Source organism: Neovison vison, chromosome 8 (genome assembly GCF_020171115.1).
Source record: "Neovison vison isolate M4711 chromosome 8, ASM_NN_V1, whole genome shotgun sequence".
Lineage (NCBI taxonomy): Eukaryota > Metazoa > Chordata > Mammalia > Carnivora > Mustelidae > Neogale > Neogale vison.
The window spans coordinates 123,369,212-123,385,468 of NC_058098.1; the positions used below are offsets into that span (position 1 = coordinate 123,369,212).

General features: G+C 47.4%; 1 protein-coding gene across 1 annotated transcript in view; it reads right to left on the reverse strand.

Moving 5' to 3' along the window:
- The window catches only part of DPYSL5 (dihydropyrimidinase like 5), a 90,606-nt gene extending 74,817 nt beyond the window's left edge, over nt 1–15,789 (reverse strand). Inside the window, exon 1 of the mRNA XM_044261923.1 lies at nt 15,729–15,789. The gene's annotated coding sequence lies outside the window, so the exon portion shown is untranslated. The remainder of the gene's footprint in view (nt 1–15,728) is intronic.
- Nucleotides 15,790–16,257: the final 468 nt, after the last annotated feature.

Here is a 16,257-nt window from a genome sequence, read left to right on the forward strand (position 1 = left end):
GCTTAACCCACTGAGCCACCCAGGCGCCCCGGTCTCCCTCCATCTTTTTCTTCCCACAGTACAGAGGCACAGAGAACGTTCCTCTTCCCCTTTAACCATCTACCCAAATAATCCAACTTTGGGATTTTTATCTGTTCTAGACAGAAAGATCTCGATGAGGTCAGAATTATCTAGGCCTGCTCTTTCAGATGAGGGCCCAAAGAGAGCAGCATGAGTGAGCCCCAGGGCCCACAGGGCACCTCTTCCCGGAGTGCTTTGGTGGGACTGAACGTTTTAACACTATGTAATTTCCAAAATTCTTTATAACTTCATGTCAACACAAGGAAAGGGTATATTGTGAATTAAGAGTGTAGACACTGCATCCATTTTTCTTCAGATTAAAAAATGAGCAGTCATGAAAAGGTCATACATGATACCATTCATTTGAAACATCTGGAACAGGCAAATCTGTAGAAAGTGGATTAGTGGCTGCCAGGAGCAGGGGGTTGGAGGGAATGGGGAGTGACTGCTAATGCGTAAGGGGTCCTTTCTGGGGCGATGAAAATGTTCTAAGGGTAGAGCATGGTGAGAATACAACTCTGTGAATACACTAAAAACCGCTGCATTGTATCCTTTCCAGGCATGAACTTTATAGCATGTAAATTCTACCTCAATAAAGCTGTCAATAAGCCTTCAAAGATTTCAAACTTGCATCCCGGAGCTGCAGGCTAAGTCCACAGGACAAGCTTTAAGAAGCAGTAATAGGGGAAGAATGGAAATTCAAGGCTGGTCTGCAAGTCAAGAAACAGGTTCCCAGGAGGGCATCTAGAGTGTCCCAACGGCTCCTGATCAACAGCTGGAACTGAACCAGTGTCAACCAGGACAGGGAAGATATCAAAGGTGCAAAGCCTGATTCTGGAAGCCGATCTGTAGCCTTTGTCAGAGCTGTGGCTTTCCAGAGGGAAAGCCATCCCTGTGGGATGGGCCAAGGGCAATGCAGGTGGCTGGCTTGGTGTGAACGTAAAGGGACATTCAGGGGACATGTGGGAACCTGCCTTGAGCTCCCTCAGGTTGTTGACAGAATTCATTTCCTTATGGTTGCAGGCTTTCAGCTAAAGGCCACTCTAAGCTCCGAGAGGTCACCTAATTTCTTGCCAAGTGGGCTTCCCCAACAGATACACTTCATCAAGCGAGCAAAGAGAATCTCCAGAGTAAGTATGCTAGCAAGACCGGTTCTTGTACATTACATAGTCATGGCAATGACATCATCACCTTTGCCATCTTCTATCGGTTAAAAGCAAGCTGTAGGAAGAGATTACACAGAGGTACAGACACCAGGAGTTGGGGATCCTGGGACGGGACACACCAAGAGTCTATCTTCACAGTCCTTACAGAGAAAACATCCCCACAAGTAACCAAAACATTAAGCAGAATGGAATGAACTCTACGGGATGATCTGGGGGCTTCTTAATCTGTCATTTGCGACCAAAGAGGGCAAAAATCACCAGATGCTCTCTCTGCACTGAAATAGCTCATTGGAAGTTAAACTGCCCTGACGTTCCTTCTCTGTGAAATGATGAAATGCTGCCAAATTTCTTCTCAGCCCCCATGTCCTATGATACCACCTGGCCCCTTATAGGTGTTCAATAGCACCTGTTCCATAAAGGAAGGGATGAAGGAATGAGCACTCGCACACATGATGGTGGGAGGTTCATGAGGCCCAGTTAGAGCTTCTCATCTTCAACGTCCTAAGATTTACACCACATTTTCCTGAATAAAAATGATGAAAAGGGGAAATATTAGAAATGCTACGTGTTAATTGCAGGAATGGGTCATCCTCACTTCCTGGTCCCAGCACCTCTCTTTTTTGAAAGGGTTACACATTCTGTCTCTTCAGTGGCTTGAAAGCCCTACTCTGCATGCTCGTGTCTTATTTTGGGGGGCTCCTCCACATGGGGGCCCATTTGAGAAAAGAAGCCATGAGCACGGGGCCAAGAACTAAAACTTGTTCATGTTTTCATGAGTCCCTAACAGGGTGAGCCAGAGCCAGCAAGGGCTGCCAAATTATTATTGTTTGAACAGGTAAAAAATAATGACAAATATTTAAGACCATATAAACAGTCCCCTCCTCTAGAGGTCAGCACCATCATAGGTTTCTTTGCACGGACAATCCATACATATTTAAGCATCTATGTATCTATTTTGTTTGCACAAAAAGCAGCACTCATTAAATACTGCTCTGCCTGCTTTCTTTCCATCATGATATAAATTGGAGGTGGTTGTATATGAGAACAGAAATATCTGCCTTGTTTTCTTAATGGCTGCATAATACTTCTTTGTAAGGATGTATCGGAATGTATTTAACTAGCACTCCAATGATGGGAATCGAGGTTGGGTCTAATTTCTCGCTAGTACAAATAATGCCGCAATAATAGTCCTCTTTAGTTCTCATCCCGCACCTATGCTTGTAGATCTTTGGGATCAATTCCTAGAAGTGGTCTCGCCGGGTGAAAGGGTATGTGCTGTTTTAATTCTGCTGCATAGTGCCCAACCACAGCCAGCAGGTTTCAGCGGGTAAGCCATCATGGCACTCCCAGCAGAGACACAGCACGGCTGTCACAGAACATCAAAGCTGTCAGTCAGCATCTAGGCTCCATGTCCTCACTGTACATTGGGAACACACCATTTTGAACGGATTTCCTATGTGGCTTCTTGTACCTCTGCATCCATGATCACATCGTCCAGTCTGTTCATGTGACAAGCACAGAGCTTTGAGTATGCTTTTTAATATCTCAGAGCACCGAACCCAGCACCTAGAGACTTCCAGCAGCTCTGCTTGCTGAGTGCTCACCACGCACCCACCACACTCCAGGCACGTAGGCCCTAGTCCTCACAAACACACGCTCTTTTAAATCACTAGAAAATTGGGGTGCCTGAGTGGCTCAGTGGGTTAAGCCTCTGCCTTCGGCTCAGGTCAGGGTCCTGGGATCAAGGCCCGCATTGGGCTCTCTGCCTGCCTCTCTGCCTACTTGTGACCTCTCTCTGTCAAATAAAAAAAAAAATAAATCACGAGAAAATCGAGGCTCGGGAAGGTTGACTGTGCCTACCTCTCACCCCTAGAAAGCAGCAGAGCCGGGACTCAAACCCACCTCTCTCCCCAGGGCGAGCTCCTTCCGGGAAATGGCTCTGAGCCTCGCGCGGACTCAGGAAATAACGCGAGATCAGACGTCCGCGCTTCCTCTGGAATAACAGCTCAGGGCCAGCGGAGTCTGGTAGTCCCAGGTTAGTAAACCTCTCGCTTGCCCGGCTGCTCCAACATTCATTTCCGGTTCCTGGGTCTCTGCATTCTACTCCCAAACTAGAATTTAATTTAGTATGGAGTGCTCCCTATAACTGTGTGATCGCTCCACGACCTTGGAGACCATGTCCTGTCTTTCGCAGTGGCCAACTATGGGTGCTATTTGCTATTAAGAAACAGCACAGTTCTATAGGATTTATTGATAAAAATCGGCTTTACTTGGGGTCCTTCGCCTCCCAAATTAGTACTGCAGTCCTGTTTTTTAATGACCGGTCATCTCAGACGATTTTATGCCTACATTTACACAAATTCTTTGATGGCTAACTTGCTAAGACTGATTAGAAAGCAATTGGGGAACTTTGTGAAGTTGGTCCTTGAATCAAGGGACTTACATACATTTATGCGTTTGTCTTTAAGGGCAAACTATCAGGTACTATGATTAAAATTGTATTATTAAGGGCGCCTGGGTGGCTCAGTTGGTTGAACGACTGCCTTCGGCTCAGGTCATGATCCCGGACTTCGAGGATCGAGTCCCGCCTCGGCCTACTAGCTCCTTGGGGAGTCTGCTTTTTCCCTCTGATCAGCTCCTCTCTCATACTCATTCTCACTCACTCAAATAAATAAATAAAATATTTAGAAAAAAATTTTTTTAAATTGTATTTTTAAAATGGCACTCCAAAAACTCTTTAAGAGAATTTCAGTTCTGGGATGCCTGGGAGGCTCAGTTGGTTAAGCCGCTGCCTTCCGTTCAGGTCATAATCCCAGCGTCCTGGGATCTAGTCCCACATCAGGCTCCTTGCTCGGCAGGGAACCTGTTTCTCCCTCTGCCTCTGCTGCCACCCTGCCAGCCTGTGCTCCCACTTTCTCTCTCTCTCTCTGGCAAACAAATAAAATCTAAAAAAAAAAAAATGAGAATTTCAGTTCTCAAAAAATACCAGCTGGGTGATAAAATCATGTATGTGATTTCACAAAGATGTGAACAGTATTTAAAATAATAGAAAAGAATTGGACATAATCTAAATGTTTACCAATAAGTAAATGGTTAAATACAATAGTGTACCCAGGTGCCTGGGTGGCTCAGTTGGTTAAGGGTCTGCCTTTAGCTCGGGTCGTGATCCTGGGCTCCTGGGATGAAGTTCCACATCTTGCTTCCTGCTCAGTGGGGAGCATGCATCTCCCTCTACCTCTGCCTGCCACTCCCCCTGCGTGTGCTTTCTCTGTCCATCAAATAAATAAATAAGATCTTAAAAAAATAATAATACAATACTGAACCTTCAAATTGAATGGCAGGCAGCCATTTAAAAGTTTACATTTCTAAATTAGAAACATAAAAAAGTTCTTTTTTAATGTCAAATGAAGAAACAATATGAAATAGTATCCATGTTGCTGTTACAGCTCGGTAAAAATTATGTGAACATAAGGACAGAGGTTTGATGGAACTAGCAATCATTGCATTAGCTTTATTAGCAAAATGGTCTATAGGTGATTAAATATTGGAATATTATGCATTTTATTTATTTTAAAAGACTTTATTTATTTACTTATTTCTTTAAGAGAGCATGAGCAGTGGGGAGAGGCAGAGTCTGGAGAGGGAGAAGCAGGCTCCCTGCTGAACAGGAAGCCCCACGGGAGGCTTGATCCCAGGACCCTGAGATCATGACCTGAGCCAAAGGGAGATGCTTAATCAACTGAGCCTCCAGGTGTCCCAGAATATTATACATTTTTAAAGTACAAATTAAATCCTGTACTATATCTAAGAGCTTTTTTTTTTTTTTAAGATTTTATTTATTTGACACAGATCACTAGTAGGCAGAGAGGCAGGCAGAGAGAGAAGGATGCAGGCTCCCCACTGAGCAGAGAGTCCGATGCGGGGATCCCAGCACGCTGGGATCATGACCTGAGCCGAAGGCAGAGGCTTTAACCCACTGTGCCACCCAGGCTTAAAGGACTCAGAGTCCAAGCAATAAACCTAGGTTTTAAAGCAGTGATAAATCTTGTCACATTCACTTGCTTGTATAAGGACCCATACAAACATGGTGGGTCACATCACAGGAAAAAAGTCTTTCTTAGGGACAACCTGGGCTCTGAATGGGTCCCATATGAAAAAAACCTGTGGAGTTAGGAATTCATGCCTGCCTTGTCCTGTTCCCTTTATGGTCCAGGCTTCATTATCATCATCCCGCATCACGCCTAAACTGCTGCCTCTGATCTACACTGGCCATGCTTAACGCTGCCATCTCTCATGGATCTTTGTTGATGAGATGGGTTTGCCTTATCTCCACCATCTGAAGGCTACTGCTCTTTGTGCCTCATCTCTATTGGTTTTCAGTAGTTGCAGAGGCTTTTTTCCATTATAGTCCAGTTGTAAAAATCATGTCCATTTAAAATCTTTCTAGAAACCCGCAAAAAATAATTAAATAAATTAAAAGGATATATGCTATAATTCTAATCCCCCAAATAAGAAATCTTAATTCTGTGGTTCCAAGCTGCTGCCTTTTGAGAGATTTTTGTAAGCCTCAGAAATGACACAATGCAAAATTACATGTATTTGACTGATGTATTTGACTCGATACAAGAAATGCAAAGTAGTTAACAGAAAAAAATCACTTGTTAATCTTGTTCAAGGCTGATAGGACGTCTCTGGAATGAACTTTGGACCCATGTTGCAATTATAACCTGATTCTCGTCTTTTCCTTAAGGAACAGGAGTAAGGAAATTGCTGTAGCAAGACTATGGCTGAACCACAACCATTAGTTTAAAAATGTTCATTTCAGCTACTGTGGAATCAGACACAGCTTCAAGTTCTATTTTTTGCTGAAGAATAAGAATTGGAAACCAATCTCTGATCAAGCCACGACATGATGCCAGCCTCTTGGGTTTCTAAAAATGGTTTAATCACAGCAGTGCATCCCTAAGAGTGTCTTTTTTTAAAAAAATCTTTTAAAAAATGTTTTTAAGTCACCATTAATCTTACTTATTTGGCACAGTCTACTAAAAAATAACATATGCAGGGCGCCTGGGTGGCTCAGTTGGTTGAACAACTGCTGTCGGCTTAGGTCATGATCCCGGAGTCCCAGGATCGAGTCCCGCATTGGGCTCGCAGCTCCACGGGGAGTCTGCTTCTCCTTCTGACCTTCTCCCCTCTCATGTTCTCTCTCACGGTCTCTCTCTCAAATAAATAAATAAAATCTTAAAAAAAAAAAACCAAAACATATGCAAACCCTTGACCCAGTAATTCTACCCCTAAGGATATACCCAACAGAAACACACATATGTTCACAAACAAAACATGTACTGGAATAGACACAACAGCACTACTCAGGATAGCCCCAAATTGGAAACGACCCAAACACCCATGAACAACATAAAGGGTAAAGGAACTATGTATGGTACAATGCAACAATACGTAGCCATGAAAATGAGCAGATTAAATCCAACAAATGTAACATTGAGCAAAAGCAGCCACTCACGAAAGACTATCCACTATGAATCCATCTATGAAAGTTCAAGAACAGGCAAGGCTTATCTACGCTGTAGAAGTCTGGATGGTGATTGCTGACACTGGAGGAAGATCAGTGACTGGGAGGGGACTGAAGGGGGTTGCTCTGGGGGGGCGCCTGGCTGGCTCAGTAGGTGGAGCATACGACTCAATCTCCGGGTTGTAGATTTGAGCCCCATGTTGGGTGCAGAGATTGAAGGGGGGAGGGGGAGGCTTTGGGGTACTGGTAATCTGTTTCTTGTCTAGTGCTGATTACATGGATATGTTTAGTTGCAAAAATTCATTAAGTTACACATGTATGATTTGTATATTTTCTTTATTTCCATTATATTTCACTAAAGAGTTTAAAAATAAAAATATTTTTAAAATACACCCTCACCTATCCCCCCCATCCCCCGCAAAAGTCACCATCTTATGCATATGTATTGCTCACACACATGGTAATAGGGCAACCTTAGAATAATCCAAGTAACTTCATTAAAGTTGAGTTTCCCATGTGTTGGAAACAGAGCTTAAGAAACATTAAATGAAAAAAATCAGAGACTGTGTTTGAATTTTATGACAGAATGAACCTATCAGTCTGCAAAGACAGAAATCTGGATGAAGTAGTAAAAATGAGAAAGGAGAGGGCTTCTCCATTAATGGTGGGTCATGCCCTGCAGAGGGACAAAGGCAAGGACAGGACCAGATAAAAGCAGAGAGAATAAAGACCCAAAGCCTGAGAAATTAGAGGGAGCCCATGATGGATCTGAAATCAACAAAGGGCTGCCTATCAATGGACAGGGAGGGGACAGAAAGATGCTGTAGCTGAGTATGGGGCACTGCTGATGTGTGGGAGACACATTCACAGGGAACTAAGGCAGCGACAGACTTGAAAAACTTTGCCGAGCCGATGAGAATGCACAGGTGTTGGGTGTGGGGAGTGACACCCTGCTCAATGCTGAATGAATGCAGATACTCTTCTTCTCCCAAGAGAATCTAGTCATTCATAGAACTTCAACTGCACTTGAGCCAAATAATTTTAAATGTAAATGGGTAGCCAGAGGTATCAATGACTGAAAAGTCCTGTAAAATATCCTCAAAATCATCTAGTCGTTCTATAAATATTATTGAATGCTTACTGTGAACAGTACTCCGTGCTGGAAGCTACATGAACCAAAAAACAGGTCCAAATATTATTTGAAACAAGGTAAGGAGAACCAATTTATAATGGAACAGCCCATTAAAAGTTCTTTCATTTACTGGAAACTGTACACTCACCAGGTAAGGTTCTTAGCTTGGAGTCATGTTCAAAAGCATAGGGGTCCCTGGGTGGCTCAGTCATTAAGCATCTGCCTTTGGCTCAGGTCATGATCCCAGGATCCTGGGATCGAGCCCCACATCAGGCTCCCTGCTCAACAGGAAGCCTGCTTCTCCCTCTCCCACTCCCCCTGCTTGTGTTCCCTCTCTCCCTGTGTCTCTGTCAAATAAACAAAATATTTTAAAAAAATTAAAAAACAAAAGCATAGACTCTGTGATGGTTGTTTTTTATGTCACGTTGGCTCAGCTATAATGCCCGGTTATATGATCAAACACTCATCTATCGATGTTGCTGGGAACAATTTTGTAGATGTGGTTAACATCTATAAACAGTTGGCTTTAAGTAAAAGAGATTTTTCTTACTAATATGGGTGGGCCTCATACAATCAGTTGAAAGGCCTTAAGAGAAAAAACTGAGATTTCGCTGAAGAAGAAGAAATTCTGCCTTGAGACCTCAACATCAGGGGCACCTGGATGGCTCAGTCAGTGAAGAGCCCAACTCTTGATTTCAGCTCAGGTCATGATCTCAGGTCGTGAGATGGAGCCCCACATCAGGCTCCGAGCTCAGTGTGGAACCTATTTAGGATTCTCTCTCTCCCTCTGCCCCTCCCCTCCTTCTTAAAAAAAAGACCTCAACATCAGCTCCTGGCTGAGAGTTTCCAGCTGGCTGGCCTACCGTGTATGTAACAGATTTGCCAGACTCCACAATCACATAGGCCAATCCTTACTGGTTCTGTTTCTCTGGAGAGCCCCGACTTACACACTCTAAGCAGACTCCCTGGGTTTGAAACTTGGCTCTGCCACTTCTCTAGCTGGGTCCTTTCTGCGCCTCTGTTATTTCAACTGTAAACTGGGGATAATAATAGCACTGAACTCATAGAAACTAGAACAACCCCTAACACGGAGTAAATGCTTTGAAAGTGTTTGTTAAATAAGTGATGCTGTGGTGCTGAGTTTATTTCTTAGCTGAAAAACCTGAGCTATTTTAATTCCCAACAAATTGCCATCAACCTTAGAGTGCTCTTTCCCACACGAAAACCAGAACAACCTCCAGGCAGCAGCACCCGACCAGTTACAGGTGTCTGATTCTTTTAGATGGTGTAGGAGCAGGTGAGATGCCAGGCCAGCCCCACACATGGTGCTGATTTGGCAAAGTCAGAATCAGAGCACTTCTGGAACATTCTTAACTGCAAGTTCTCAGCTGCCGACGACAGCTGTGCTTAAAGAGGCTCAGATTGAGCACAGAGCTATTCCTACTATTTGCAAGGGTGGGAGTTCGTAAAGGGGTCCGAATCATTCTTTCGGTTCCCACTGTTGATACCCCTACAGCAGCCTGTCCAGCCCCTTGCAATTAAAGATTAAATGGAGAAAAAAAGTAACAAAAAAAGGGGCACCTGGCTGGCTCAGTCAGTAGAGCATGCGACTCTTAATCTCAGAATTGTGATTTGAGCTCCCGTGTTGGGTAGAGATTACTTAAAAAAAAAAAAAAATCAGAAAAAAAAAAGAGATTAAATGGGGAATCGAAATGTTGTTTTTTGTGGGCATCTTCTGGGGGAGACTGTGATGATTGTTATAACAATGTTCATTTGGTAGGTGCTGGGCACTCCCAGTGCTAGGTAAACACTGACTTGTATAATGCTTGTTGTATAGACGAAGATACGGAGTCCCCAAGAGGAAAGTAATTCACCCAAGGATAGACAGACAAAAAGTGGCAGAGTGGGGATTTGACCCCTGGATTTCTGGCTCAGACCCAGGCTCTTCCTCCTGGGCACATTGCCTCTGAGTCTGGACTACAAGGAGGGGATCCAGGCAGGAACACAGGAGCAAGCATCAAACTACGCTGATTGATGTCAGGGCATGAGGGGGGCACCTGAGTGGCTCAGTCTGACTTCTGTTCAGGTCCCCATCTCAAGGTCCTGGGATCCAGCCTGGCTTCGGGCCTCCAAGCTCAGTGGAGAGTCTGCTCATCCCTCCCTCCTCCTGGCTCCTACGCATGGGAGCGCTCTCTTTCTCTCTCTCTCAAATAAATAAATACAATCTTTTTTAAAAACAGGAGGGTATGAGGGCTCAGGGGATTCTATAGTTAAATTTATTTAAGTTAAACAAGTTTCAAAGACTGAAATAGAAGAAATCGTAAATATCCCTTCATGAATTTCTCTTGTTAAAGTCTATAATATGGGGTGCCTGGGTGGCTCAGTCGTTAAATGTCTGCCTTCTGCTCAGGTCATGATCCCAGAGTCCTGGGATCGAGCCCCACATTGGGCTCCCTGCTCTGCAAGAAGCCTGCTTCTCCCTCTCCCAGTCTCCCTGCTTATGTTCCCTCTCTCGCTGTGTCTCTCTCTGTCAAATAAATAAACAAAATCATTAAAAAAAAATTCTACAATGTGTTTGCTTTATACACAAATACCAAATTTCATTAAAGATTCCTATCACAGTATTTGAACCTTTCTTTCATCTTCATATAAAAACTTTAAGGCAGCTGCGCCTGGGTGGTGGCTCTGTCAGTTAAGTGACCAACTCTTGGTTTTGGTTCAGGTCATGGTCTGATCTCACGGCTGTGAGATCTGCCCCGCCTGGGGCTCCGGGCTCAGCACAGACTCTGCTTGAGATGCTCTCCCTCTGCTCCTCCCCCACTCAATCTCAAGCTCTCTTGGATATATATTAATTCATAAAAAACAAACAAACAAACGGGCGCCTGGGTAGCTCAGTGGGTTAAGCCGCTGCCTTCAGCTCAGGTCATGATCTCAGGGTCCTGGGATCGAGTCCCACATCGGGCTCTCTGCTCAGTGGGGAGCCTGCTTCTCTTTCTCTCTCTCTCTCTCTCTGCCTGCCTCTCTGTCTACTTATAATCTCTCTGTCAAATAAATAAAATCCTTAAAAAAAAGGTATGTTTAAAATAAACAAACAAACAAACAGGGGCTCCTGGATGGCTCAGTGGGTTAAAGCCTCTGCCTTGGGCTCAGGTCATGATCCCAGGGTCCTAGGATCGAGCCCCACATCGGGCTCTCTGCTCAGTGGGGAACCTGCTTCCTCCTCTCTCTCTGCCTGCCTCTCTGCCTACTTGTGGTCTCTGTCTCTGTCAAATAAATAAATAAAATCTTAAAAAACAAACAAACACGTTTAAGGCAAAGTGATCCTGAAGTTATTTCTCATTTATTCACCAGCAGTGCAAAATCAAACACCTTACTTGTTATTCTCACTTGATTTCATGTTACGTCAACCTCTTCCTACAGGTTTTCACCCTGCCAGAGATTTTCTGTATTATTGTTTTCCTATAGGATCCTGTGAACTAAGTCTTAGAAGACTTTTCTGAAATTCTTTTCTTATAGTTCAGAAAACAAAAAAGAACAGGATCAGATTCTATCAGAATTTGGTTAATTTTGGGTGCCTGGGTGGTTCAGCGGGTTTAAGCCTCTGCCTTCGGCTCAGGTCATGATCTCAGGGTCCTGGGATCTAGCCCCACATCGGGCTCTCTGCTCGGCAGGGAGCCTGCTTCCTCCTCTCTCTCTCTCTGCCTGCCTCTCTGCCTACTCGTGATCTCTATCTGTCAAATAAATAAATAAATTCTTTAAAAAAAAAGAATTTGGTTAATTTTTACAGCAGAAAGATAGAATCTAAGATTTTTTAAATGTAATTAAATTTACATTTAAAAATTTAAAAATTACATTTTTTATTATACCCAAAGTGAACTCATCCCAAGTTCAAGAGTCACAGGCTCTACTGACTGAGCCATCCAGACACCCTAGGGTCTTAAATACTTTTTTCTAATAGTACTTTATTACTACTTCTTAGATACTTTTTTTCTAATAATACTGACATCTCTGGCTCTGTATAATGATCTAAATCCAATTTACCCTGAGAGGTATCTAGTTGTGATGGCCTTTGGCCTACAGTTCTCTGGAGCTACGTAAGATCATGCTAAATCCTGGGTCAGAGTAGCTGTTATGAAGGAGGGAAAATTCCCAGACATCCATGGTAGAAGAACAGAGAGAGGTGGAAATACCACAGATGAAGCCTACATTAACTTAACTGTGGCCAGTTGTGTATGCTTGCCTTGCTGTGGAGCTGTTCCCATAGGTGGAAACTCCCAGGGCATTTAGCATATTGAAACTATCCTGGCTTACATCTCCATTTTGGAGAGGCTATGCTGAAAACAGCCAGGTCTTCATGTCCTATGAGCATTTTTTAGAAAAAGATTTTATTTATTTTAGAAAGAGACAAAGAGAGAGAGAGAATGCATGCGCAGGTAGGAGATGGAAGAGGGGGAGGAAAAGGGTGGGGGAAAGAATCTCAAGCAGACTTGTGCTAAGCATGTGGCCTGATGCTGGACTTGATCCCATGAAGAGCACGATCTGAGCAAAAGTAGAAGTCAGATCCTCAACCAACTAAGACACCCAGGCGCCCCTATGAACATCTTGTATACACCTAGTTGAGGTCGCCAGGGTCAGGGAGATGGGAGTTAACAATGGCACCCCAGAATTCTGGGGTCACCTGCCTCTCCCTTCTGGGCTGTCTCCCAGACATTTTCAGAGGAGGTAGGAAGGGGATGCTGCTTTCTCTCCATCTTCCCTGTAGGAAAGGGCTGATCATACTGGCATTCCACATCTCTGGACTCCCCAGGTTGGAGTCATTTCCCACCGGAAAATATTGGGATGGATGTTCACACTGGGCTCGACAGGATCCCACCCTTAAACAAATCCATAAAATTCATTCAAAAAGAATAAACCAACAAACATTCCTTTCTGAAACTTTCCCCTTGGGTAATGACAGAAAAACATTTTCTACTGGAGTTTTTTCATAAGAAAAAACCCTTCACGTCAGATTTTGGGTTTTCTAATACGGAGATCCCTGGTTTGTGTCTAGAGATAGGCCTAGTCTATTAACTTAGCTTCAAACATCCAATGAACAACATTCCAGCTAATCCTTTCAAGACCAGTTTTGTAAATTCTGAGAGGCACCGCCTCAAAGCAACATCCCTGAAAACCAGCAAGATACAGTCTACTTGCTTTCCTGTGGCCACTCGGTATAGCCCAGATAAGAGGACTTGAGGTCGGCAACTATCAAACGTTCTGAGCAAGAGCTAACAGTGACATCACAGCCTTGTGCATCAACCTGGTTAAGAAAGAAAATCCTGGGTTTCAAGGCTAGACAGAGCCAAAGGCTCATCCAGTTAACTTACTGGCAAATATAAGTCACAATGATTAGTCCTGTGATGCTCTGTCTTTTATCCACGCTTCCTTCAGTCTTGGAATAAAAACACTCTGCCTTGCCCTCCCTCCCCACCTTTCTGTTAAATGAATGGCAATTTAAAAGTATAAACCTGTGCTCGCTTCGGCAGCACATATACTAAAAGTATAAACCTTATGCTGAAGAGTCACCTTTAATATAACCCAAACCATGATGAAAGAAAACCTCGAAAACCAAATTTGAGTATTAGGCAATCTTTTCACATGTCAAGATGCTGGATGCCGGCATGAAAGATGCTTACACTCCAGCAAGTGCATGGAGAGCTCTGCTGAATCCCTGTTTTGTGCTTCCATTTCTGTTCATCTGCTTTCCACGGGCAAGCAGCCACCTCCTATCACAGAGCCATCCCCATCTTAGGTCAGTAGACAATATGGGCAAAATCTGCAAAGGATGGACACGTTGGCTTGGGTGTGGTCACTGGCAATGGGAAGCTTTGGTCCCCGGGATGCGGGCTCTAAAAGCCAGGAGCCGCACCCTTGGCGGGTAATCTCCAAAACCACTTCTCTGGATTTTAGCACACAATCCGCACCAACCCTGACTGCTCCCTCTATGAACACACAGCCGCCCTTAGACGCGACCAGCCTCGGCAGACAAAGCCGACTGCTCAGAGAGCCACTCTGCACCGAGGCAACCTCCAGGTCGCCGCCGGGCCACCACGCCGCCGCGTCTGGGCTGCTTGATGGTCAACAGCAAGGGGCGGGAGACGGGCGGCGCCGAGGCCACCAGGCACCAAAGCCCGTGGCCGCGGCTTTCTGCCTGCCCCCCAGTCTGGGGGGACGCGCGACTCACACTAGGGAATTAACAGCAGGCCTTGATGCCCCAACACAGAACCCAAAAGACGAGAGCATGCCCTAAGATTTCTACGGAAGCTTTTTCTGCACCAGAAAACCGCACACTTGAGTTCGGGAGCCGGGCAGCCCTAGTTCGGGGTCGGGTGGCTACCAGTGCCGGCTATTGTTCTCCCGGTCTCTCCGGCGGGAGACGTCCCCCATCCCGCCTCCCAGCCAGCATCTGCCACTGGACCAAGCCTTTCAGCTCCGAGAAGAAAGGGGTGTGTGCCTGCGGCGCTGCGGATTATCGCAAAACCTGAAGCGAGTCCCTAAGGGCTGTGTCAGGCCGGGAGACAAAGCTCCTGGTGGGGACAGCGCAGCCCGGTCGCGGATCCGCCTCCCCGGGTTTGTCGCCTGTCCGAGGGCCACGCCCAGCGGGCCACCTGGACCGCCACGCTCCAACTCTGGAGCCGAGGGTCTTCAGGCCCGAGACCCGCCTCCCAGCCGTCCGCCCCTCCCTTGCCTGGAGACCTCCCTCCCCTGGGAGACCTCCCTCCCCAGAGAGACCCTCCCCCAACCCGCGCGGGTCTCCTCCTCCCGGGCGTCTACCCTCCTCAAACCCCGGCGGTCTCCACCCTCCAGCATCTCTCCTCCCATCCTCATTCTTCATCAGCCCCAGACTCGCCCCGCCTCGCGCCACCTGCACTGCACTCCTCCCCTCCCTCCTCAGACCCGCCCCCCGCCCCCTCTCTTTCCTCCTCAAACCCTGGTCTCCACTTCCCCCTCCACCCAGACCCCCAGACCACCTGTCCCCACCCAGCTTCCCCATCTCCCCATCTTTGCTCAGACCTCGCGTCTGCCTCTCCCCATCCCAGCTTCTCTCTGGCTTGGGCTCTTGCCCCTCCCCAGGCCTGGGGCGTCGGTGTCTGTCGCCCGCCAAGATCTACGCTGCGGGGAGAGCTCCCGCACTGGGCTCCAGTGAAGGGACCCAGCTCGGCGCTCGCTCTGGGCCGGGCAGCTACAGGCGGCCTTTGTGGTTCAGGCAGGTGCCCCGGAGACTGCAGGCGAATCGTCCTTAGGCGACTGCTGCGTTAGCCAGACCGGTGGAACGGGCCGTCGGGTCCGGTCCAGGCTGGGCAAATCTCAACCCGAAGCCAAGACGAACTCAGGGTGTGTGTACTGGTGGGAGTGGGAGGCCAGAGGCAGCGACGATCTAGGGACTCGGGGAGGACGGGCCCTTAGCCAGAGAAGCCCCCGCCCAACCTTCCAGCCATTCACTGCACCTCGACAAGCCAGGTCGGGCGCCTACTGTGTGCCGAGAGTGAACCCCCTTCGACCAAGCCATCTCCTCACCCCAGTTCTTTGCAATCCCACGAGCACACCTGAAACGCCTACTATGAGCAAGGCACTGCACGGCGTTCCGTGGGCGTACAAAGAGCACAGGATTCGGGCCCCAGTTTAGCCCCGATGGCCGCCCCAGTCCCAAACCACACCTCCCGCCGCGTCCCCTGAGGCCGGGCCCCTGGGCGCAACCCTATCCCTGCCCTTTTGTGCGCCTCCCAGAGAAACAGAGGCCATGAGAACGATGTCCCAGCCCGGGGAGAATAAGCCCACCGCCCACCCCGCCATCACGCACTCCTCCGGGATGCTGCGGCTGCGAGGGTCCGTCGGTCGATCCGTCTCTCCTCGGTCTCGCCGCGGCGCGGGAGCTGCGGGTGCTCGGGGCGGCGGCGGCTGCACGCGCGCTCGCTCGATCGCCGCCTTGGCGCGCGGGGCGCTGGAGTCGGAAGCCGGGAGCTGGGGAGGGGACGTAGGTGGGGGCTGGAGGCGGCCTCCGCCAATCACCGACCCGACGCCTCCTCCCCAATGCTCCCCACCTCTCGCTAGCAGGTTAAGGGGAGGCGGGGACAGGCGGCGCCCCGCATCTTCACCGCCGCGCGCGGCCGCCGCCTTGGGACTACAACTCCCGACAGGCCCTGCTGTAGGGCTGGGGTCCGAGAGGGGAAGGAGAGAGGCCAGAGAACCCGCCGACCCCCCTAGCGTCCTTCTCCGCGTTCCTTTGGGTTTCCCTGGTGACTGACGGCACTTCACAAAGCCCCGGCGCTGGGATGCGCGGATGCACGAGTCCCCTGGGAGGGCTACGGGGCGGGTCCCAAGGACACACC